Genomic DNA, 23955 nt, shown 5'->3' on the forward strand with positions numbered 1-23955 from the left:
GATGATAAAGATAAAAAAGGACTTTAACCCAAATGTTTGGGTCCATGTCAGACCTACATCCAGTGTACAGATTGCCCAGTAAGATGTAAACATCAGACCAGTGCGAGGTGAACTCTCGGTGATGAGCAATACAATACCGGTCAAAAGTTTCGACACACTTCATAAAATTGTTTTCCTTGTTCTTATTGGAATGTGCACTTTTTAGATTCAGCCTAAAGGCAGCAAAACCAAGAGGGTGGGTACACATGGAAACGAGGTATAAAAATGGTTTGTAGTAAGTAGTACTGAGGTGTGAAGACAAAGCAATCATTCTCAGCACCTCTGGGAACATCTTCAAGACTGTTGGAAAGCCTTCAAGCAACTACATTGAGAAAATGCGAAGGGGTGTGAAGTTGTCATCTGTCTAATGGGTGTACTTTTAGTACTCTAAGGTGTAACACGTATTCGGATTTTGTTCTCGTCATGGATCCCACCGTGCTGCCACCAATTTGTCAAGTACCCGCTTCTCAGCACGCGACTTGGGGTTGTGCCTGCAAGGGTTAATCTATCTTCCCTCTCTCAGTCCAGCATTCAACCTATTGTCCTATGCTGTAATGGGAGCATAAATCACACACCAACCCAGGGCACACACATGCTCATACACGCTGCCACCACTCACCGAACACACGGGCGATGAGTCCCGGAAATATTACTACTACTGTCTGCCAATCATAAGGATCAAACACTTTAAGGCTATGGATTCTTTAGAACATACAAGGTTCAACTTGTTAAAGTTTTATGCTTTAATACAAAAAGGTACAAGGCTTACAATACAGAAAAACGGTATAAAATATTGTAATAAAGACATACAAATATGCAAAAGAGTTATAAAATAAACAGGAGAAAACTTACATAAATAGCTAACTTTGTAGTCTGCTTCCTGCTCCCTTGGGGGGGTGGGGGGGGGGTGAATATGGACTGGAACACATCAGCTAGGCTGCCCCTCAATCTGTGAACATGATTCTATGTATACAGGCCTGATTTATAGAGTCACCCTGGAGGTCAGATTTCTAGACCAGCCTCTCAGGATAATATTAGAATTGCTTGTTTTTTCATTGGCCCATGGCCACTCCACCAATGAATATACTATTTTCGCTGAAATTCTTGATGTAACGTTTCCCACAGATAGATAGTGTCAGGCTGTAATTGACCTCACTCTTCAAAAGAGCTAGAAGGTGTGAAATGTTTCCCCTTCTTCCTGGTTCACAGCAGACCCCCTGTTGAGATTAGAGACCGTAGACTGCTTGCTCAGTATACTATATGTTGTGACCTTTGTGAGACCTGCAGCTTCAGGGCAGATATTAAACTACTGGTCACACATATAAACGTATACATATTTCACTACATACATATATACCTATACATACAGGTCCTTCTCAAAAAATTAGCATATAGTGTTAAATTTCATTATTTACCATAATGTAATGATTACAATTAAACTTTCATATATTATAGATTCATTATCCACCAACTGAAATTTGTCAGGTCTTTTATTGTTTAAATACTGATGATTTTGGCATACAACTCCTGATAACCCAAAAAACCTGTCTCAATAAATTAGCATATTTCACCCATCCAATCAAATAAAAGTGTTTTTTAATAACAAACAAAAAAAAAACCATCAAATAATAATGTTCAGTTATGCACTCAATACTTGGTCGGGAATCCTTTGGCAGAAATGACTGCTTCAATGCGGCGTGGCATGGAGGCAATCAGCCTGTGACACTGCTGAGATGTTATGGAGGCCCAGGATGCTTCAATAGCGGCCTTAAGCTCATCCAGAGTGTTGGGTCTTGCGTCTCTCAACTTTCTCTTCACAATATCCCACAGATTCTCTATGGGGTTCAGGTCAGGAGAGTTGGCAGGCCAATTGAGCACAGTAATACCATGGTCAGTAAACCATTTACCAGTGGTTTTGGCATTGTGAGCAGGTGCCAGGTCGTGCTGAAAAATGAAATCTTCATCTCCATAAAGCATTTCAGCCGATGGAAGCATGAAGTGCTCCAAAATCTCCTGATAGCTAGCTGCATTGACCCTGCCCTTGATGAAACACAGTGGACCAACACCAGCAGCTGACATGGCACCCCACACCATCACTGACTGTGGGTACTTGACACTGGACTTCAGGCATTTTGGCATTTCCTTCTCCCCAGTCTTCCTCCAGACTCTGGCACCTTGATTTCCGAATGACATGCAAAATTTGCTTTCATCAGAAAAAAGTACTTGGGACCACTTAGCAACAGTCCAGTGCTGCTTCTCTGTAGCCCAGGTCAGGCGCCTCTGCCGCTGTTTATGGTTCAAAAGTGGCTTTACCTGGGGAATGCGGCACCTGTAGCCCATTTCCTGCACACGCCTGTGCACGGTGGCTCTGGATGTTTCCACACCAGACTCAGTCCACTGCTTCCTCAGGTTCCCCAAGGTCTGGAATCGGTCCTTCTCCACAATCTTCCTCAGGGTCCGGTCTCCTCTTCTCGTTGTACAGCGTTTTCTGCCACATTGTTTCCTTCCAACAGACTTACCATTGAGGTGCCTTGATACAGCACTCTGGGAACAGACTATTTGTTGAGAAATTTCTTTCTGGGTCTTACCCTCTTGCTTGAGGGTGTCAATGATGGCCTTCTTGACATCTGTCAGGTCGCTAGTCTTACCCATGATAGGGGGTTTTGAGTAATGAACCAGGCAGGGAGTTTATAAAAGCCTCAGGTATCTTTTGCATGTGTTTAGAGTTAATTAGTTGATTCAGAAGATTAGGGTAATAGGTCGTTTAGAGAACCTTTTCTTGATATGCTAATTTATTGAGACAGGTTTTTTGGGTTATCAGGAGTTGTATGCCAAAATCATCAGTATTAAAACAATAAAAGACCTGCCAAATTTCAGTTGGTGGATAATGAATCTATAATATATGAAGGTTTAATTGTAATCATTACATTATGGTAAATAATGAAATTTAACACTATATGCTAATTTTTTGAGAAGGACCTGTATTTCACCACAGTTCTGCACGTGTTTCTTTATTCCTTCTTTCCATATGTGTACCTCTGTAGTTTTGCTGCCTTCTTTTTCAATCCATAGTGTTCACGTTCGAAAAAAAACATGGAAAATCACTGCATGAACAGATATGGCCATCTTTTGTCCGGTACTGTATATAGTACTCTGTATTCATGAACTCTGGCTATCCCCGTCCTGTCTGCACTGTGCATAGGCAGAAAGCTGACAATCAATGGTGGGGATGTGGATAGACAGAGCTATCACTGAGAAGTCTAGAAGAGATGCAGCAGATCCAACAGTGTTTATAGTAATGCAACCGCAGAAAGCCCAGTAGGTGACAACGCTGTAATCCGGCTTTCTTCCCCTACTATATGCTGTGCTCTGTGTTAAGCCCTTCAAGCTAAATTTAATTTCTGTATCTTATAGTGAAGATTGTTTTTCAAATTAGGAAAATATGTGCAGAGCGATTTGTCAGAATGGTGGTATTATCGATGCTGTTTCATGGGTATTGTAGACATCCCCCGAATGTACAGGATAAATGGATATTCCTTTCTTTCTGTAACTGTGCCCATTAAGAACTTGCTCTAAATCTAACATCATTGAGAAGACCTGAGCCTGTCCCCAGAGCCCCGGCATTGCTCATCTGCAGCTAGGCTGACATTCCACCCAGATGCTGTGGAAATATCAAGAACTTTTGACCTTTCAATCCCCTTTGCTTGTTGTGTTGTAGGTAGCCTCTCCAAAGACCTTCCTCATCTGGGGCCAGTGTTTCCAGCCTGTAGCCAGCTTCCACAAACACTGCCATTTACACAAAAAGGCACGTGTCATGACAAAGCATGTTTTGTATGATTTACATCATGAAAGTAATGGTTTCCCTCACAGCTGACCTATTAGCCTTGTTTGTCACAAGACCTTTCTGATGATCTTTTTAATCATAGACCTGAAACAGGGACAAGGGGGCATCCTCTACATTTGGAGGAAAAAAGGTTTAAGCATAATAACAGACGCGGATTCTTTACTGTAAGAGCAGTGAGACTATGGAACTCTCTGCCGTATGATGTTGTAATGAGTGATTCATTACTTAAATTTAAGAGGGGACTGGATACCTTTCTGGAAAAGTATAATGTTATAGGGTATATATACTAGATTCCTTGATAGGGCGTTGATCCAGGGAACTAGTCTGATTGCCGTATGTGGAGTCGGGAAGGAATTTTTTCCCCCAATGTGGAGCTTACTCTTTGCCACATGGGTTTTTTTTGCCTTCCTCTGGATCAACATGTTAGGGCATGTTAGGTTAGGCTATGGGTTGAACTAGATGGACTTAAAGTCTTCCTTCAACCTTAATAACTATGTAACTATATAACAAGGGCACGAGTGAAGAAGGTTTCAAGAGATAATTGGAAAAAGAGTAAACTTAGTAATGGTCAAATATTAATGTTGTTACTACAACATACCGTACTTGCCAAATCGTTTCATTTGGGGAAAGAAAAAAAACCTTAAATTCCTAAACTGCTTTAACCCCTTACTGACATGTGACTTGTCCTCATGTGAGGAGCTAAGCCTGGGCCATACCTTTCAGATGCCGGCTGTGTGACCCAGTCGTCATCTTGCTGTGGCAGCAGCGACCAAATCTTGCTACACTTAAAGGGAATCTATTGCCAGGTTTTTGCTTCTCAATCTGAGAGCAATATAATGTGGGGAAGAGACCCTGATTCCAGTGAAGTATCCCTTGCTTAGTGTGATTTTTGTTAAAAAAAAAAAAAAAAATAGTAATAAAAAAATTTCCCTAGGCGTATCAGAGGACTGACTATATATCCTGTTAGAAGCTAGTCCAACCACATCCCCAGGACTGATGGTCAGCTTTCTGCTTATGCACATTGTACACATAAAGCTATCCATCCGTTGTGTCGACAGTGTTATACAGAGCTCTGCAGTCATAGCGCTGGTAGATCTACTGCAAAGAATGCAGTTTTTAGTCAAATTAACAGCATTCGGTAAAGTAAGTGATACACCACTGGATTCAGGATCTCTGCCCCTTACTCGTGCTGCTCTCAGATGGGGTAACAAAAACCTGGTGACAGATTCTCGATAATTGCAGCTGTGAATCACTGCTGCTAACATCACAATCACCAGCGCGATCGTGGGACGCTGATGGTGTGTCATAGCAGCTGGAGGCGTGTTTGAAAAAATAAAAAATAGTTTAAAAAAAAATCTATATATGGTATATAATTGTCTAAGGGTCATTTTCGTCTGTTTGTCTGTAACAGAAATCCCGCGTCGCTGAGTGGTCTCGGCTGGCGGCGACTAATCAGCGATGGGCACAGTCCGGCTGCGAATTCGCCCTTCTCCACTCCCCTTCAGTCAGTGCCCCCTCCCTACTCCCCAGTCAGTACCCCCATAGCCGTTTAGCAGTCCGGTAAACAGACTGCGTTACACCGGGGCATAACACGGTGTAACGCAGTCTGTTAACGCTGCTATTAACCCTGTGTGACCAACTTTTTACTATCGATGCTGCCTATGCAGCATCAATAGTAAAAAGATCTAATGTTAAAAAAAAATAAAAAAAAATCATTATATTCTCACCTTCCGGCGCCTTTCCCGCTCCTCGCGATGCTCTGATCCCAAGAATGCATAGCGGCAATGACCGGATATAAGGTAGCGGTCTCGCGAGACCGCTACATCATCACGTGTTATTGCCGCGATGCATTCCTGGGACCGGAGCGTTGCGAGGAGCATCGCTAAACGCCTGGGGTGGATCCGGGGGCCGCCGGAAGGTGAGTATATAACTTTTTTATTTTAAGTCTTTTTTAACAGGGATCTGGTGCCCACATTCCTATATACTATGTGGGCTGTGTTATATACTACGTGGGCTGTGTTATATACTGCGTGGCCTGTTCTATACTACGTCTCTGCTATATACTATGTGGGCTGTGCTATAGACTACGTTGGCTGTGTTATATACTACGTGGGCTGTTATATGCTATGTGGCTATGCAATATACTACGTGGCTGTGCTATATACTACGTGGCTGTGCTATATACTACGTGGCTGTGCTATATACTACGTGGCTGTGCTATATACTACGTGGCTGTGCTATATACTACGTGGCTGTGCTATATACTACGTGGCTGTGCTATATACTACGTGGCTGTGCTATATACTACATGGCTGTGCTATATACTACGTGGCTGTGCTATATACTACGTGGCTGTGCTATATACTACGTGGCTGTGCTATATACTACGTGGCTGTGCTATATACTACGTGGCTGTGCTATATACTACGTGGCTGTGCTATATACTACGTGGCTGTGCTATATACTACGTGGCTGTGCTATATACTACGTGGCCTGTGTTATATACTACATGGCTGTGCTATATACTACGTGGCCCTGCTATATACTATGTGGCTTGTGTTATATACTATGTGGCCTGTGTTATATACTATGTGGCCTGTGTTATATACTATGGCCTGTGTTATATACTATGTGGCCTGTGTTATATATGCTATATACTACTATACATATTCTAGAATACCCGATGCATTAGAATCGGAGATTCTATATATATATATCTCTTGCAAAATAACTTATTTTTATTCTGCTGACTTCCCGTTTAACACTACCCGTTGCTGGTAATAATTTCCATAAAACAAGCTTTTGCCCCATAACCGTTACCAGTTCTCCTCCTGATCTTCTAGAAGAACTCTACATTCCGTTAGGTAGCCTATTCATACTCTGCAGAGAACCCGAGTTTCACCCATCCTTGTAATGATGGTTCTTTACGCTACTCAAGGCAGCATTTGGCATTCTAGATTGGGATCTTGGGCTTTTGTGCCTTGGCCTAACCATAGAAGCCTATTTCCTGCCGTACCGTCCGCCTAGTTTTTGTGCAGATGTTACAGCATACCCAGCTGCCCCAGAAGCTAGTGATATTTTATGTGCCATGCTGATCGGGTGTCATCTGCCTGCTCTGTCAGTTTGTATGGTCTACCACTGTGATCTTTGTATCCAGATGCTTTTTCTCTTAATATGATTTTAAGTGTAATTTCACTTTTTTTTTTTTTTTTTCTCCACAGCCAAAGTGGAGGAACGTATGAAAATACAATACACTTGACTACAAGCTGGATTATTAAGGTGATTATCATGTTTTATATAGAAATCCCACAGTTTCTAAATGTTTGCTGTATAATGAAGCATTTATGAAATGAGTCTATCTACAGAGTTCTGCATTCTTGGCGTGTTTTTTTTCCCTAAATACTTCTCTTATACAAAAAATAACTGTCAGAGCTTGGGCCCGACTTCAGTATAGGAGGCGTTGTCTTGTTGGAGCAATCCCTTTATTATTATTCTTTTTACCTTTAAGCTGCACTTGCACGATTATTTTTAAAGGGTTGCTCCACTACTTTTATATCGATAACCCATCCTATGGATAAGTCCTAAAAATGTGACTGATGCGGATCCAACACACCCACTGATGGGCTGAGTTTGGCGCACGTATAGTATAAGGTGAGACCGGGGTTCAGATGTACTAGATAGTCGCGTAAGTAATTGCTCTGTAGATTGGGATAACATGTCTAATCTACGCATTACATAACAAAATTTGTGTGACAAGATGATGTTAGGAAAGGAAGGTTTTTACCTGCTGTTAAGTGAGAAGATGCGTGAAGCTCGCTGTCTTTGGGAGCGGTGAGAGAACGTGCCGAGATGCACTAGACCTGCTGCTGTGTGGGAGATGCACGAAGTCCGTTATCTCCAATCCTGGGTGCCGTGGTGCTCAGATCCTGTTGTTGGCTCCCGAGGAATTGCAGGTTATCGAGCTGGTCAAGGAGGGGAGTACTCGCTGTCCAGCGAACACAGTGCAGCCTCGACCGGTGGCGTGTGCTGAGGGATCACTACCGGTTGACTCGAGCGGTAATGCTCCGCTAACAGATCATGGAGCGTGACGTCACTATAGTCCTGACACAGTCGGGCTGGTAAGGAAGCAATACCCATTGCATTTCAAAAGTTGCGGCTTTCTTCATCAGGGATGTTGCAGCCTGGATGGGGTGACTGACAGTTGCACCAAGCTTTTCCCACAGATAAAAGCACTGTAAATGGAAGATGTTTATTCAAAGTGTATAGTTGGCCTTATTTGAGTTGGTAATAAATGGATGCCCAAGTGACAGATATAAGCCAAATCGGATAAACTCCTAATTCCTGTTAGGAGGTATGGCGCATTTACATGTTTATGAAAAAGGTATTGTTGGATGATATGATTTTATTAGATTAGGAATTAAGTAAGGATTTTTTTTACAAGCATTTTTCTTTATGTAAAGGAATTATTTGGTAGTGTAACATTTATTCCAGTTCTATTTTCATTCTTATTGTACATAATTCCTTTTTTAAAGTAACATGAATTTTATATGAGCTTAATAAGTTCTATATACCGTATATACTCGAGTATAAGCCAACCCGAGTATAAGCCGAGACCCCTAATTTTCCCACAAAAAACTGGGAAAACTTAATGACTCGAGTATAAGCCTAGGGTGGGAAATGCAGCAAATACTGGTAAATTTAAAAAAATAAAAATAGATACCAATAAAAGTAAAATTGATTGAGACATTAGTAGGTTAAGTGTTTTTGAATATCCATATTGAATCAGGAGCCCCATATAATGCTGCATAAAAGGTTAATGATGGCCCCATAAGATGCTCTATATTAAAATACGCCCCATATAATGCTGCATAAAAGGTTAATGATGGCCCCATAAGATGCTCCATAGAATATTATGCCTCATATAATGCTGCACAAAGGTTGATGGCCCCATAAGATGCTCCATAGAATAATATGCCCCGTGTGCTGCTGCAATAAAAAATAAATAAATAAATAAATAAATAAAATAAATAAAAATGACATGCTCACCTCTCGTCGCTGGGGGCCAGGTGTCGGGGTCCTGAGCAGGCGGAGACACCGGGACGCTATGGGGGTCAGGTGCCGATGTAGCCGCTGGCTCAGGCTCCCAGCACTTGCGATATTCACATGTCCCCGTTCCACCACCGTGCGCAGCTGTGTTTTCTGGGTCTCAACAGTGACTGTTCAGGCAGAGGGCTCGCACTGAAAACGTCATCGCGCCCTCTGATCTTAACGTCACAGCCAGAGGACGCGAAAGACAGCCCCGCGGTGGAATGGGGAAGAGTGAATGTCGCATGGATCACCCTCCCCCATCATACTCACCCCCTCCTGGCGCGGTCCCTGCTACTCCGATTTTCTCTGGCGCCGGCAGCTTGTTTCTGTGTTCAGCGGTCACATGGCACCGCTCATTAATTTAATGAATATGCGCGCCACACCTATTGGAGTGGAGATGCGTCTATATTCATTACTTTAATGAGCGGTACCACAAGACCGCTGAACACAGGAAGCGCTGCGGGTGCCGGAAACCATTGGAGAAGCAGTGACCGCGCCGGGAGCAGGTGAGTGTGATGCGGCAGCCGCCGCTCCCCCGTCGACCCCCTGGGACAATGACTCGAGTATAAGCCGAGAGGGTCACTTTTAGCCTTAAAAAAATGGGCTGAAAATCTCGGCTTATACTCGAGTATATATAGTAGTTCCCCACCTGTAGGAAAAAATAGTATTTCATCCCAGTGGTTTCTGTACTGATATCCAAACAGTTCTACATCATTGTTTAGGCTATTTAGTCTTAAGGTATTGAGGCCAAAGACCCATTGGGTTTCTTTACAGGACTTCTTTTTAATGAAAACCCAACCTCTCCAATCTCCTTTCACTGTTTGTGTACCCCATACCCATGTACCCGAAAAGATGCCCCTTTATCTCTCAATAAAATGTTGGATAGAGGGTGTCCATGACATTTTTTTCAGAGATATTACCAATATGTTCCCATATTCTCTTTGAGAGTGATCTTTTAGTCCATTCCACATATTTATATGGCACGGGCACTTCATACAATATATAGCCCGTTTGGTGTAACAAGACAAAGTAAGTGTCTTTCCCATTTTTAAAATCATTTTTTTTTTCCTGAGGGACAATGTGCGGCACATTTTGCATTATTTGCATGAAAAAAATCCCTTGATATTGATATATGGGGTTATAAGGCCAGTCGCCGATGTTGTTTTTTGTACTGTAGGGGACACCAAACTCCCAATATTTCGTGCTTTTGTAAAGATGACCTGAGGTTGATCGGGTAAGAGTTCTTCTCCCACAGTTTTGTCATCCCTCAATAGATTCCAGTGTTTCTTGACAATATTTCTCAGGAGGTGATTTTGAGGGTTATAGTGTAGGATAATGGGGATATTTATAAGGTCATATTAGTTTTCATTGGTTATTTTATCCGAGATTAATTCAACTCCGGGGGTTTTAGTCACCATATTCCTAACTCTATCCAAAAAAGTTTTATCATTACCTTCTTCTACAATGTTTTCTGCTTAAAGTAATGGCTTCCTGTTCAGTCAGTAATACATGTACAGTTTCTGTGAAGCTGAATAAATTGTCCCTTTGGTACATTAAGCAGCCATTGTGGTAAGTGGCACAACTTTATCAGCATGCACAAGAGACAAATCTAGCATGCAAGAAAAAGAAACTCTAAAAAAAAACTCTGCTGCTATGCATTAGTATGCCGGAGATGGCCCTGACTATGCGGGAGATGGCCCTGACTATGCGGGAGATGGCCCTGACTATGCGGGAGATGGCCCTGACTATGCGGGAGATGGCCCTGACTATGCCCGAGATGGCCCTGACTATGCCCGAGATGGCCCTGACTATGCCCGAGATGGCCCTGACTATGCCCGAGATGGCCCTGACTATGCCCGAGATGGCCCTGACTATGCCCGAGATGGCCCTGACTATGCCCGAGATGGCCCTGACTATGCCCGAGATGGCCCTGACTATGCCCGACAGGGCCCTGACTATGCCCGACAGGGCCCTGACTATGCCCGAGACGATGATGATGATGATGATGATGATGATGATGATAATAATTTATATAGCGCCAACATATTCCGCAGCGCTTTACAAATTATAGAGGGGACTTATACAGACAATAGACATTACAGCATAACTGAAATCACAGTTCAAAATAGATACCAAGAGGAGTGAGGGCCCTCCTCGCAAGCTTACAAACTGAGGAAAAGGGGAGACACGAGAGGTGGATGGTAACAATTGCTTTAGTTATTCGGACCAGCCATAGTGTTAGGCTCAGGTGTTCATGTAAAGCTGCATGAACCAGTTAACTGCCTAAGTATGAAGCAGTACAGACACAGAGGGCTAAAACTGCATAAAGTGTATGAGAACATGATACGAGGAACCTGATTATGTTTTTGTTTTGTTTTTTTGAATGGGCCATACAGGGATAGTTAGGTTAATGCATTGAGGCGGTATGCCAATGTGAACAATTGAGTTTTTAGGGCACGCTTAAAACTGTGGGGATTGGGGATTAATCGTATTAACCTAGGTAGTGCATTCCAAAGAATCAGCGCAGCACGTGTAAAGTCTTGGAGACGGGAATGGGAGGTTCTGATTATTGAGGATGCTAACCTGAGGTCATTAGCGGAGCGGAGGGCACGGGTAGGGTGGTAGACTGAGACCAGAGAGGAGATGTAGGGTGGTGCAGAGCCATGGAGTGCTTTGTGGATGAGGGTAGTAGTTTTGTACTGGATTCTTGAGTGGATGGGTAGCCAGTGTAATGACTGGCACAGGGTAGAGGCATCGGTGTAACGGTTGGTGAGGAATATGATCCTGGCAGCAGCATTCAGGACAGATTGGAGTGGGGAAAGTTTGGTAAGAGGGAGGCCAATTAGTAGAGAGTTACAATAGTCCAGACGAGAATGAATAAGTGAAACAGTAAGGGTATGTGCACACGATGCAGATTTAGTGCAGAAAAATCTGCTGCAGTTCTGCACTAAATCTGCATCTCCTGGCAGAATCTGCAGGTGCGTTTTTTATGCGTTTTTTATGCGTTTTTGGAGCACAAATCTGCACAAAAAAACGCATGAAAAACGCATCAAAAACGCACCTCCAGATTTCTATTATGGAGGGGTGCAGAAACGCTGCAGAACTGCACAAAAGAAGTGACAGGCACTTCTTTGAAAACTGCAGCGTTTCTGCGCAGATTTTTCTGCACCATGTGCACAGCTTTTTTTTCCCCACATTGATTTACATTGTACTGTGATCACAGCGCAGTTCTGCAGCGTTTCTGCTGCAGAAAAATCTGCTGCAGTTCTGCACTAAATCTGCATCGTGTGCACATACCCTAAGAGTTTTTGCAGAGTCGAAAGTAAGAAAAGGGCGAATTCTAGAAATGGTTTTGAGATGCAGATAAGAAGTGCGAGCCAGTGATCGGATGTGGGAGTGAATGAAAGCTCAGAATCAAGGATGACCCCAAGGCAGCGGGCATGTTGCTTTGGAGTAATGGTGGAGCCACACACGGAGATGGCAATGTCAGGCAAAGGTAGGTTAGTAGAGGGAGAAAACATGAGGAGTTCAGTTTTTGACAGGTTCAGTTTCAGATAGAGGGAGGACATGATGATGGCCCTGACTATGCCGGAGATGGCCCTGACTATGCCGGAGATGGCCCTGACTATGCCGGAGATGGCCCTGACTATGCCGGAGATGGCCCTGACTATTCCGGAGATGGCCCTCTATCAGTATCCAGTGTAATGGATTCCCGTTAAGAGGTTTGCACTGTAGCCAGGCCATATCTACTGTAAATGCCTCCAGTGACTATCTTACACATATTTGTATCTATGACTGTAAGCAAATGTACAATGTTTTTATTAACTTTTACTTCCTCTAGATAGTGAAGTTCGATCGTCTTCTCGGCTCTTCGCTGTGAGCCAAGAAGACAATGTTTGTAGAAAGTATGGCTGTGATTGGTCAGTAGCTTTAAAGGCCAAAATGATTAGAGTCCCTGAGGAGTTAATAATTTTTCTGCTCTGAGGTCAGCCTTATTGAGGAATGTTTGCTGAAGTCACTCCACATATGTGTTGTGTGTTATTCCATAGCATAGAGTCCTCCATCCATCAGAGGAAGCCGACCGTGCCGTTAGCTTCATGAAAGTGATTAAATGGACTAATGTCAGAGTGCTGCGCTGTTTTGGGGGAATTGTGAACTTGTCTGAATGTTCTTTTCCTCCTCCTCTGTCTCCTGCAATGTCAGTGCTTGGGTGGGGTCTGCCTAGCTCATTGCGCTTCCCATTCAGCTTCTAGCGGCTTATCTTTGGCCAGTCCACTGCCCAGCCGTCCGTCAGCTCCAGCCTGCAGATAGCAGTAAAGGGGACAATCCAGACCGAAAACACGTATGCAGTAGGTAATAATCTGTCCTCCTTCCTCTCCTCTTCCCATTGACGCTATATAATGGCCTGCATTGTTTATCCAGTTTATTACTACTAGTAGTGTCTGTAACATTGGATCATTCTGTCGATTTCATGAGGACTTGTAGTGCGTCTGGTTGCTGCATCAGTGATGATTTACTGTACAGATAGTGTGGTCTGTAGTCTCCGTTGTGGTGCACACAATTGTTTCCTTTATGTTTAAGCTTTTAACCACTTTTAATTTACGGTATTTTTCTAAAGTTTTTTGGTAAATTGAAAGATGGTTTACTGTCCAATTACTACATGAACAAGGTAAAGAAGCCTCTTTTTTTTTTACCCATCATGAATGGTCTTACTGGTGAGCAAGTAGTGCCTGGTACCAAGTTTATGCCTTACCATGAACCTGTCTCAATCCATTCTTTTCATCACCCTAAAATAATAAATGTGCAGAGTTAAAAGGACACGCCTGATCTTCTTCTGCACACTAGTGGTAATGTGACAGCTTCCAACTTTCTAGGTTTCCTGGCACAGAGACATGGATCTCTGCTGCCATCACTTTTTCTATTGGGTGATCTTGGTACTATTTTTGGGCTTCAGGGTAATCACATATTCTGCGTATTCTTGGCTCAAGTGGCCGATGCAGGCGGTAGTAAATTGCTGTGGTTTTGCAATGAAGTTTCCAACTTCATTTAAAGAGGACCTTTCACCAAATTCCTCATATTGAACTGGATGTAATTTTTTGTTTAATTTTGCCTCTTCATTGCGGAAATATTAGCAAAAAAAAAAAAAAATGGCATGGAGTTGACTTTGGTTGAAGAAGTTGTCCAATACTTGTACAACTTCTTCTCATACTCCTCACTTGGTCCCCATAAAATAATTCACCCCCCCCCCGTGGCTACGATCGCTCTGATTGGCTGTTGAAAGTGAAACTGCCAATCAGCGATTTGTAATATTTCACCTTAAAAACTGGTGAAATATTACAATCCAGCCATGGCCGATGCTGCAATATCATCGGCCATGGCTGGAAACACTGATGTGCACCCACCCCACCGATCGCCCCCCCAGCCCCCCGATCTGTGGTCCGCTCCCCTCCATCCTGTGCTCCGCTCCCCCGTCCTCCTGTCCGCTCCCCCGTGCTCCAATCCCACCCCCGAGCTCCAATCCAACCCCCCCGCACTCCGATCCACCCCCCTGCACTCCGATCCACCCCCCCGCACTGCGATCCACCCCCCCATGCTCCGATCCACCCCCCTGTGCTCCCCCCCCCCCCCCCCCATCATACTTACCGAGCCTCCCGGGGTCCGTCCGTCTTCTTTCCTGGGCGCCGCCATCTTCCAAAATGGCGGGCGCATATGCAGTGCGCCCGCCGAATCGGCCGGCAGATTCGTTTCAAGTGTATACAGGGGCCGTGTGACCAGCTGGAGCCATGTCTGTCACCGCCGACGTCCGGCTATGAGCTGAGGCCCGGGGGAATGAGCGATGGGAACGTGAGGCACGACGTGGATGTGCTACACCGGAGGAGCGCTGCCGTCACCGGTCATCTGGGGGAGACACCATTACTGGCGCTGGAGGCTCGCGGCCACATCATGGAACCTGTCACCAAGTGGACGCCGGGGCAAGTGGTGGACTGGATGAGAGGTCGGTATTGTGTGGGGGTAGTGAGGAGATGTAATGGTGGGGGCAGTAGTAGTGAGGAGGTGTAATGGTGGGGGCAGTAGTAGTGAGGAGATGTAATGGTGGGGGCAGTAGTAGTGAGGAGGTGTAATGGTGGGGGCAGTAGTAGTGAGGAGGTGTAATGGTGAGGGCAGTAGTAGTGAGGAGGTGTAATGGTGGGGGCAGTAGTAGTGAGGAGGTGTAATGGTGAGGGCAGTAGTAGTGAGGAGATGTAATGGTGGGGGCAGTAGTAGTGAGGAGATGTAATGGTGAGGGCAGTAGTAGTGAGGAGGTGTAATGGTGGGGGCAGTAGTAGTGAGGAGGTGTAATGGTGGGGGCAGTAGTAGTGAGGAGGTGTAATGGTGGGGGCAGTAGTAGTGAGGAGGTGTAATGGTGGGGGCAGTAGTAGTGAGGAGGTGTAATGGTGAGGGCAGTAGTAGTGAGGAGGTGTAATGGTGGGGGCAGTAGTAGTGAGGAGATGTAATGGTGAGGGCAGTAGTAGTGAGGAGGTGTAATGGTGGGGGCAGTAGTAGTGAGGAGGTGTAATGGTGGGGGCAGTAGTAGTGAGGAGATGTAATGGTGGGGGCAGTAGTAGTGAGGAGGTGTAATGGTGGGGGCAGTAGTAGTGAGGAGGTGTAATGGTGAGGGCAGTAGTAGTGAGGAGGTGTAATGGTGGGGGCAGTAGTAGTGAGGAGGTGTAATGGTGAGGGCAGTAGTAGTGAGGAGGTGTAATGGTGAGGGCAGTAGTAGTGAGGAGATGTAATGGTGGGGGCAGTAGTAGTGAGGAGGTGTAATGGTGAGGGCAGTAGTAGTGAGGAGGTGTAATGGTGAGGGCAGTAATGGTGAGGGCAGTAGTAGTGAGGAGGTGTAATGGTGAGGGCAGTAATGGTGGGGGCAGTAGTAGTGAGGAGGTGTAATGGTGAGGGCAGTAGTAGTGAGGAGATGTAATGGTGGGGGCAGTAGTAGTGAGGAGGTGTAATGGTGGGGGCAGTAGTAGTGAGGAGGTGGAATGGTGGGGGCAGTAGTAGTGAGGAGGTGTAATGGTGAGGGCAGTAGTAGTGAGGAGGTGTAATGGTGAGGGCAGTAGTAGTGAGGAGGTGTAATGGTGAGGGCAGTAGTAGTGAGGAGGTGTAATGGTGAGGGCAGTAGTAGTGAGGAGGTGTAATGGTGGGGGCAGTAGTAGTGAGGAGGTGTAATGGTGGGGGCAGTAGTAGTGAGGAGGTGTAATGGTGGGGGCAGTAGTAGTGAGGAGGTGGAATGGTGAGGGCAGTAGTAGTGAGGAGGTGTAATGGTGAGGGCAGTAGTAGTGAGGAGGTGTAATGGTGGGGGCAGTAGTAGTGAGGAGGTGGAATGGTGAGGGCAGTAGTAGTGAGGAGGTGTAATGGTGAGGGCAGTAGTAGTGAGGAGGTGTAATGGTGGGGGCAGTAGTAGTGAGGAGGTGTAATGGTGGGGCCAGTAGTAGTGAGGAGGTGTTAGGCCATGTTCACACCATCCTTTTTTTAATGCGGAACCGCCGCGATTTTCCCGCTGCGGGTCCGCAGCTGTTTTCCATGCAGGGTACATTACAATGTACCCTATGGAAAACAGGAACTGCTGTGCCCACATTGCGGAAAATCCCCAAAAAAGCCGCGCTGAATAGCTGCGGTAAAAAAGAAGTACCATGTCACTTCTTTTTGCGGAACTGCAGCGGTTCTGCACCCATTGACCTCCATTGTGAGGTCAAACCCGCAGTAAAACCCGCAGACGAAAAAAATATCTGCTGGTTTTCTGCGGTTTGTGGTGCAGAACCGCTGCAGTGTGGCTGCCCCCCCCGTGCTCCGATGCCACCCCCCCGTGCTCCGACGCCCCCCCGTGCCCTAATCTCCCCCCCTTATACTTACCGGGCCTCCCAGTGTCCGTCCGGCCGTCTTCTCCCTGGGCGCCGCCATCTTCCAAAATGGCGGGCGCATGCGCAGTGCGCCCGCCGAATCTGCCGGCTGGCAGATTCGTTCCAGGCACATTTTGATCACTGTGATAACCTCACAGTGATCAAAATTAAAAAAAAAGGTAAATGCCCCCCCCCCCCCCCCTTTATCACCCCCCATTGCTCCTGCAACCCTCAACCTACTGTCTCCTTCCCCATAATCCTGTAGAATGTAAGCACGCAAGGGCAGGGTCCTCGCCCCTCTGTATCAGTCCGTCATTGTTAGTTTGTTTACTGTATGTGATATTTGTAACTTGTATGTAACCCCTTCTCATGTACAGCACCATGGAATCAATGGTGCTATATAAATAAATAATAATAATAATAATAAAAGTGCATTTTGATCACTGTGATAAAACCTCACAGTGATCAAAATAAAAAAAATACTAAATGACACCCCCCCCCCCTTTGTCACCCCCATAGGTAGGGACAATAATAAAATAAAGAAATTTTTTTTTTCTTCCACTAAGGTTGGGATTAGGGTTAGGGGTAGGGTTAGGGTTTCGGTATGTGCACACGTATTCTGGTCCTCTGCGGATTTTTCCGCTGCGGATTTGATAAATCCGCAGTGCTAAACCGATGTGGTTTTATCGCGGATTTACCGCGGTTTTTCTGCGCATTTCACTGCGGTTTTACAACTGCGGTTTACTATTGGAGCAGTTGTAAAACCGCTGCGGAATCCGCAGAAAGAAGTGACATGCTGCGGAATGTAAACCGCTGCGTTTCCGTGCAGTTTTTCTGCAGCATGTGTACAGCGATTTTTGTTTCCCATAGGTTTACATTGAACTGTAAACTCATGGGAAACTGCTGCGGATCCGCAGCATTTTCCGCTGCGTGTGCACATACCTTTAGAATTAGGCTATGTGCACACGGTGCGGATTTGGCTGCGAATCCGCAGCAGATTGGCCGCTGCGGATTCGCAGCAGAGTTCCATCAGGTTTACAGTACCAAGTAAACCTATGGAAAACCAAATCCGCTGTGCCCATGGTGCGGAAAATACAGCGCGGAAACGCTGCGTTGTATTTTCCGCAGCATGTCAATTCTTTGTGCGGATTCCGCAGCGTTTTACACCTGTTCCTCAACAGGAATCCGCAGGTGAAATCCGCACAAAAAACACTGGAAATCCTCGGTAAATCCGCAGGTAAAACGCAGTGCCTTTTACCCACGGATTTTTCAAAAATGGTGCGGAAAAATCTCACACGAATCTGCAATGAGGGCACATAGCCTTAGGGTTAGGGTTGGAATTAGGGCTGTGGTTAGGGTTAGGGGTGTGTTGGGGTTAGGGTTGTGATTAGGGAAAGGCTACAGTTGGGATTAGGGTTAGGGGTGTGTTGGGGTTAGTGTTGGAGGTAGAATTGAGGGGTTTCCACTGTTTTGGCACATCAGGGGTCTCCAAACGCAACATGGCGCCACCATTGATTCCAGCCAATCTTGTATTCAAAAAGTCAAATGGTGCTCCCTCACTTCCGAGCCCCGACGTGCGTCCAAACAGTGGTTTACCCCCACATATGGGGTACCAGAATACTCAGGACAAACTGTGCAACAATTATTGGGGTTCAATTTCTCCTGTTACCCTTGTGAAAATAAAAAATTGCTTGCTAAAACATTTTTTGAGGAAAGAAAAATGATTTTTTATTTTCACGGCTCTGCGTTGTAAACGTCTGTGAAGCACTTGGGGGTTCAAAGTGCTCACCACACATCTAGATAAGTTCCTTGGGGGGTCTAGTTTCCAAAATGGGGTCACTTGTGGGGGGTTTCTACTGTTTAGCCACATCAGGGGCTCTGCAAACGCAACGTGACGCCCGCAGAGCATTCCATCAAAGTCTGCATTTCAAAACATCACTACTTCTCTTCCAAACCCCGACGTGTGCCCAAACAGTGGTTTACCCCCACATATGGGGTATCAGCGTACTCGGGAGAAACTGGACAACAACTTTTGGGGTCAAATTTCTCCTGTTACCCTTGGGAAATTAAAAAATTGCGGGCTAAAAAAATCATTTTTGAGAAAATATTTTTATTTTTTTATTTTCATGGTTCTGCGTTATAAACTTCTGTGAAGCACTTGGGGGTTCAAAGTGCTCACCACACATCTAGATTAGTTCCTTTGGGGGTCTAGTTTCCAAAATGGGGTCATTTGTGGGGGATCTGCAATATTTAGGCACACAGGGGCTCTCCAAACGCGACATGGTGTCCGCTAATGATTGGAGCTAATTTTCCATTTAAAAAGCCAAATGGCGTGCCTTCTTTTTCCGAGCCCTGCCGTGTGCCAAAAGAGTGGTTTACCCCCACATATGGGGTATCAGCGTACTCAGGACAAACTGGACAACATTTGGGGTCCAATTTCTCCTATTATCCTTTGCAAAATAGGAAATTTCAGGCTAAAAAATCATTTTTGAGGAAAGAAAAATTATTTTTTATTTTCATGGCTCTGCGTTATAAACTTCTGTGAAGCACCTGGGGGTTTAAAGTGCTCAATATGCATCTAGATAAGTTCCTTGGGGGGGTCTAGTTTCCAAAATGGGGTGACTTGTGGGGGAGCTCCAATGTTTAGGCACACAGGGGCTCTCCAAACGCGACATGGTGTCCGCTAACAATTGGAGCTAATTTTCCATTCAAAAAGTCAAATTGCCCTCCTTCCCTTCCGAGCCTTGCCGTGTTCCCAAACAGTGGTTTACCCCACATGTGAGGTATCGGCGTACTCGCGAGAAATTGCCCAACAAATTGTATGATCCATTTTATCCTATTGCCCATGTGAAAATGAAAAAATTGAGGCGAAAAGAAATTTTTTGTGAAAAAAAAGTACTTTTTCATTTTTACGGATCAATTTGTGAAGCACCTGAGGGTTTAAAGTGCTCACTAGGCATCTAGATAAGTTCCTTGGGGGGTCCAGTTTCCAAAATGGGGTCACTTGTGGGGGAGCTCCAATTTTTAGGCACACGGGGGCTCTCCAAACGTGACATGGTGTCTGCTAAAGAGTGCAGCCAATTTTTCATTCAAAAAGTCAAATGGCGCTCCTTCCCTTCCAAGCCCTGCGGTGCGCCCAAACAGTGGTTTACCCCAACATATGAGGTATCAGCTTACTTAGGACAAATTGGACAACAACTTTCGTGGTTCAGTTTCTCCTTTTACCATTGGGAAAATAAAAAAATTGTTGCTAAAAGATCATTTTTGTGACTAAAAAGTTAAATGTTCATTTTTTCCTTCCATGTTGCTTCTGCTGCTGTGAAGCACCTGAAGGGTTAATAAACTTCTTGAATGTGGTTTTGTGCACCTTGAGGGGTGCAGTTTTTAGAATGGTGTCACTTTTGGGTATTTTCAGCCATATAGACCCCTCAAACTGACTTCAAATGTGAGGTGGTCCCTAAAAAAAAATGGTTTTGTAAATTTTGTTGTAAAAATGAGAAATTGCTGGTCAAATTTTAACCCTTATAACTTCCTAGCAAAAAAAAAATTTTGTTTCCAAAATTGTGCTGATGTAAAGTAGACATGTGGGAAATGTTATTTATTAACTATTTTGTGTCACATAACTCTCTGGTTTAACAGAATAAAAATTCAAAATGTGAAAATTGTGAAATTTAAATTTTTTTTGCCAAATTTCCGTTTTTATCACAAATAAACGCAGAATTTATTGACCTAAGTTTACCACTAACATGAAGCCCAATATGTCACGAAAAAACAATCTCAGAACCGCTAGGATCCGTTGAAGCGTTCCTGCGTTATTACCTCATAAAGGGACACTGGTCAGAATTGCAAAAAACGGCCGGGTCTTTAAGGTCAAAATAGGCTGGGTCATGAAGGGGTTAATAAATCACTGTAATGTAGCATAACATGCTGCTATAAGCATGTTTGAAATGCATGTGAATCAGATTTCATGTGTTATATGAGTTTAAAGAATGCAGTGGGGGCTGACATCTTGGTTTTGCAGCAGTAGCAGGGCACTATCAGTCTCAGATTACGGCACCCCATGGTCTATTATCTCCTATCTGTAACATTGCAGCAGCATTAGCAGTGAGCTGGGCACGCCTCTGTGGGCTGCACAACTCACTGCTGTAGGTGTGACTAGCTGCTATTTTATTATAGCCCTGTGCTCTCTATCACAGGACAGAAGAAGCCCTCACTGCTCCTCTGTACTCCAAGCAGGCACACATCCTCTGCTCCTCACACACTGCCCTGTGTGTTTTTCCTGCTGTGTCCCCCCTCCCCCTCACACACAGTCCCTGTGATCTCCAGTAAGCTGCACTCACAGCCTGCAGAGAGGGAGGTGACACCGGGAGAGAGAGAGCAGGGCAGCTGACAGGACAGGGATTAAGGTGGGGGAAGGGTGATGGCAAGAATGTTATTCACAAAAAATGCTGCTGAGCCCACTGTGTTCTGCTCCTCTGTAAACAAGATGTGCCTCTGATGCAGTAATTGCTGGTGATAGCAGGTCACAGGACAGTCACACACAAAATGGCGCTGCCCTGTGATGCTGCTCTTCATTCTGCCCCAGGGATATTAGACCACCCAAAAGGGGAGGGAAATGGTGATGTCTGTTATGGCTGGCAATCAGGCAACACAGCGTGCAGTAATCAGCGCACATACAGAGATCTGGCAATAACCAAAAACAATAGGACGAGCTCTGAGACGTGGAATCTCTGTAGACTGCAGTACCTGATCTATCCTCACACAACTGTAAGCAGCAGTGGATTGCGCCTATCAACTACCTATGCAACTCGGCACTGCCTGAGGAGCTGACTAGCCTGAAGATAGAAATACAAGCCTGACTTACCTCAGAGAAATACCCCAAAGGAATAGGCAGCCCCCCACATATAATGACTGTTAGCAAGATGAAAAGACAAACGTAGGAATGAAATAGATTCAGCAAAGTGAGGCCCGATATTCTAGACAGAGCGAGGATAGCAAAGAGAACTATGCAGTCTACAAAAAACCCTAAAACGAAAACCACGCAAAGGGGCAAAAAGACCCACCGTGCCGAACTAACAGCACGGCGGTGCACCCCTTTGCTTCTCAGAGCTTCCAGCAAAAGTTAATAGCAAGCTGGACAGAAAAAACAGAAAACAAACTAGAAGCACTTATCTAGCAGAGCGGCAGGCCCAAGAAAAGATGCAGTAGCTCAGATCCAACACTGGAACATTGACAAGGAGCAAGGAAGACAGACTCAGGTGGAGCTAAATAGCAAGGCAGCCAACGAGCTCACCAAAACACCTGAGGGAGGAAGCCCAGAGACTGCAATACCACTTGTGACCACAGGAGTGAATTCAGCCACAGAATTCACAACAGATGTCAGCAGTTACTGCCCCAATTTTGCTGCTGGTAAATCTTACTATAGCTGCTTGAGGTCTAAAACGGAAAATGCTCCCCCTAGTGGTAAATATGTATATTTGTAGAAAAATATATAATATTTTTCATATAGAAATGTTTGCAAACATTGCGTTAATACATTTTAATTACTATTTTAAGCTTAATTTCACAACAAAAACAAAATACAAAAAAACTGGTGGCACCTTCCCTTTAAGGTTACGGTTAACTGATTCATCTTGGTGCGGTTAGATGAAATCTTTGCTTACTACAATACTACTTCATGCTGGCGGTATCCTATCACCTGGATTATGTCTCCCTCACAGTTCACACCTCCACTAGACTGACTCCAGATCACTAAACTCCTAAGCCATCACTCCCACCACTTCTCCATTTGTAAAATCACCTTAATGTTATAGCTGGTTTATCTTTAGGAGGCATCACCCTATCCGCCCCATTCACAAATGTCCTATTGTAACATCTCTAAAATGTTGTGTTCTTGTCTCATTAATTTGGGAGCCTGCCTGATGAAAATCTCATTTTTCTGGCTGGCTAATAAAGGTACACTCCTAGAATACTTTTTCTCTTTTTTGGGGCATATAAGTATTTACGTTGATTTTATTTTTCTCGGTAACACAATACCACAATATAATTTTTATTGGAAATCATTATAAATGTGAGACCTACATTATACATCCATTTGGAGAAAGGTATCCAGTGCTCCAGATTAAAAATTTCTTTATTCATTCATCCGATGTCCTTCAAAACATGAGACGCCACCAACGTTCTTCCAGCACCCAAAGTGTCCTTGCTCATGGCCCCATTGCCTCAAATTCATTCTATAGAAATGTGCATTCAATACTGATGTTTCTCTTTCTGATATGGAGGAAGGTCACATGTGATCATCGAATCATCAGTAGGTGAGGATAGAGCTGGTCGTGCAGCAGTTTGGTCTATTGGTGGTTACTGCAGGTTGTAGGCTTCTCAGAAGAGGTAGGTCTTCAGGTTATTTTTGAAGGTTTCCATGGTAGGTGAGAGTCTGTTGTGTTGCGGTAGAGAGTTCCAGACTAGGGGTGATGCACTGAGAAATCATGTATGTGTTTGTGGGAAGAGGAGATAAGAGGGGAGTAGAGAAGGAGATCTTGTGAGGATCGGAGGTTGCGTGCAGGAAAGTACCGGGAGACGAGGTCACAAATGTATGGAGGAGACAGGTTGTGGATTGCTTTGTATGTCATGGTTATGGTTTTGTACTGGAGTCTCTAGGCAATAGGGAGCCAATGAAGGGGTTAACAGAGGGGAGAGGCCGGGGAATAGGGGGGGACAGGTAGATTAATCGGGCAATAAATTGAAGGGGTGCAAGTGTTCGAGGAGAGGCCACAGAGCAGGAGGTTGCAGTAGTCGAGGTGGGAGATGATGAGGGCATGGACTAGGGTTTTTTCAGATTCTTGGTTTAGGAATGTACGGATCCGTGAAAAATTAGATGAGCTTGGAACTCTATTTGGGCACCAGAACATTCCTAACAGAGTTCCCATGGTGCCTGTTTAATTCCTTTTTATGATTCTGCAGATTTTCAGCACCATTGCTGGACCAATTGGCTAATTGCGGTTACTTGCATCTTTTTTTTCTTCCCTTTATTGCTTTATTGCATGTGTCATACACTTTACTATGGTTTTCCCTGCATACAAATACGCAATGGGATAACTGTAACATATA

General features: G+C 44.7%; 1 protein-coding gene across 24 annotated transcripts in view; it reads left to right on the top strand.

The window, feature by feature from the left end:
- EPB41L2 (erythrocyte membrane protein band 4.1 like 2) overlaps positions 1-23955 on the top strand; it is a 224698-nt gene that overhangs the window by 52890 nt on the left and 147853 nt on the right. For 17 of the 24 annotated variants that reach the window (XM_069726031.1, XM_069726020.1, XM_069726029.1 and 14 more), the window contains exon 2: positions 7105-7162. The exons of 4 other annotated variants lie outside the window; for them this stretch is intronic. The gene's annotated coding sequence lies outside the window, so the exon portion shown is untranslated. Of the gene's footprint in view, positions 1-7104; positions 7163-13184; positions 13325-23955 lie in introns of those variants that run through there. 3 more of the 24 variants (XM_069726021.1, XM_069726043.1, XM_069726027.1) reach the window with 2 other exon arrangements.

Source organism: Ranitomeya imitator, chromosome 5 (assembly GCF_032444005.1).
Source record: "Ranitomeya imitator isolate aRanImi1 chromosome 5, aRanImi1.pri, whole genome shotgun sequence".
Taxonomy (NCBI): domain Eukaryota; kingdom Metazoa; phylum Chordata; class Amphibia; order Anura; family Dendrobatidae; genus Ranitomeya; species Ranitomeya imitator.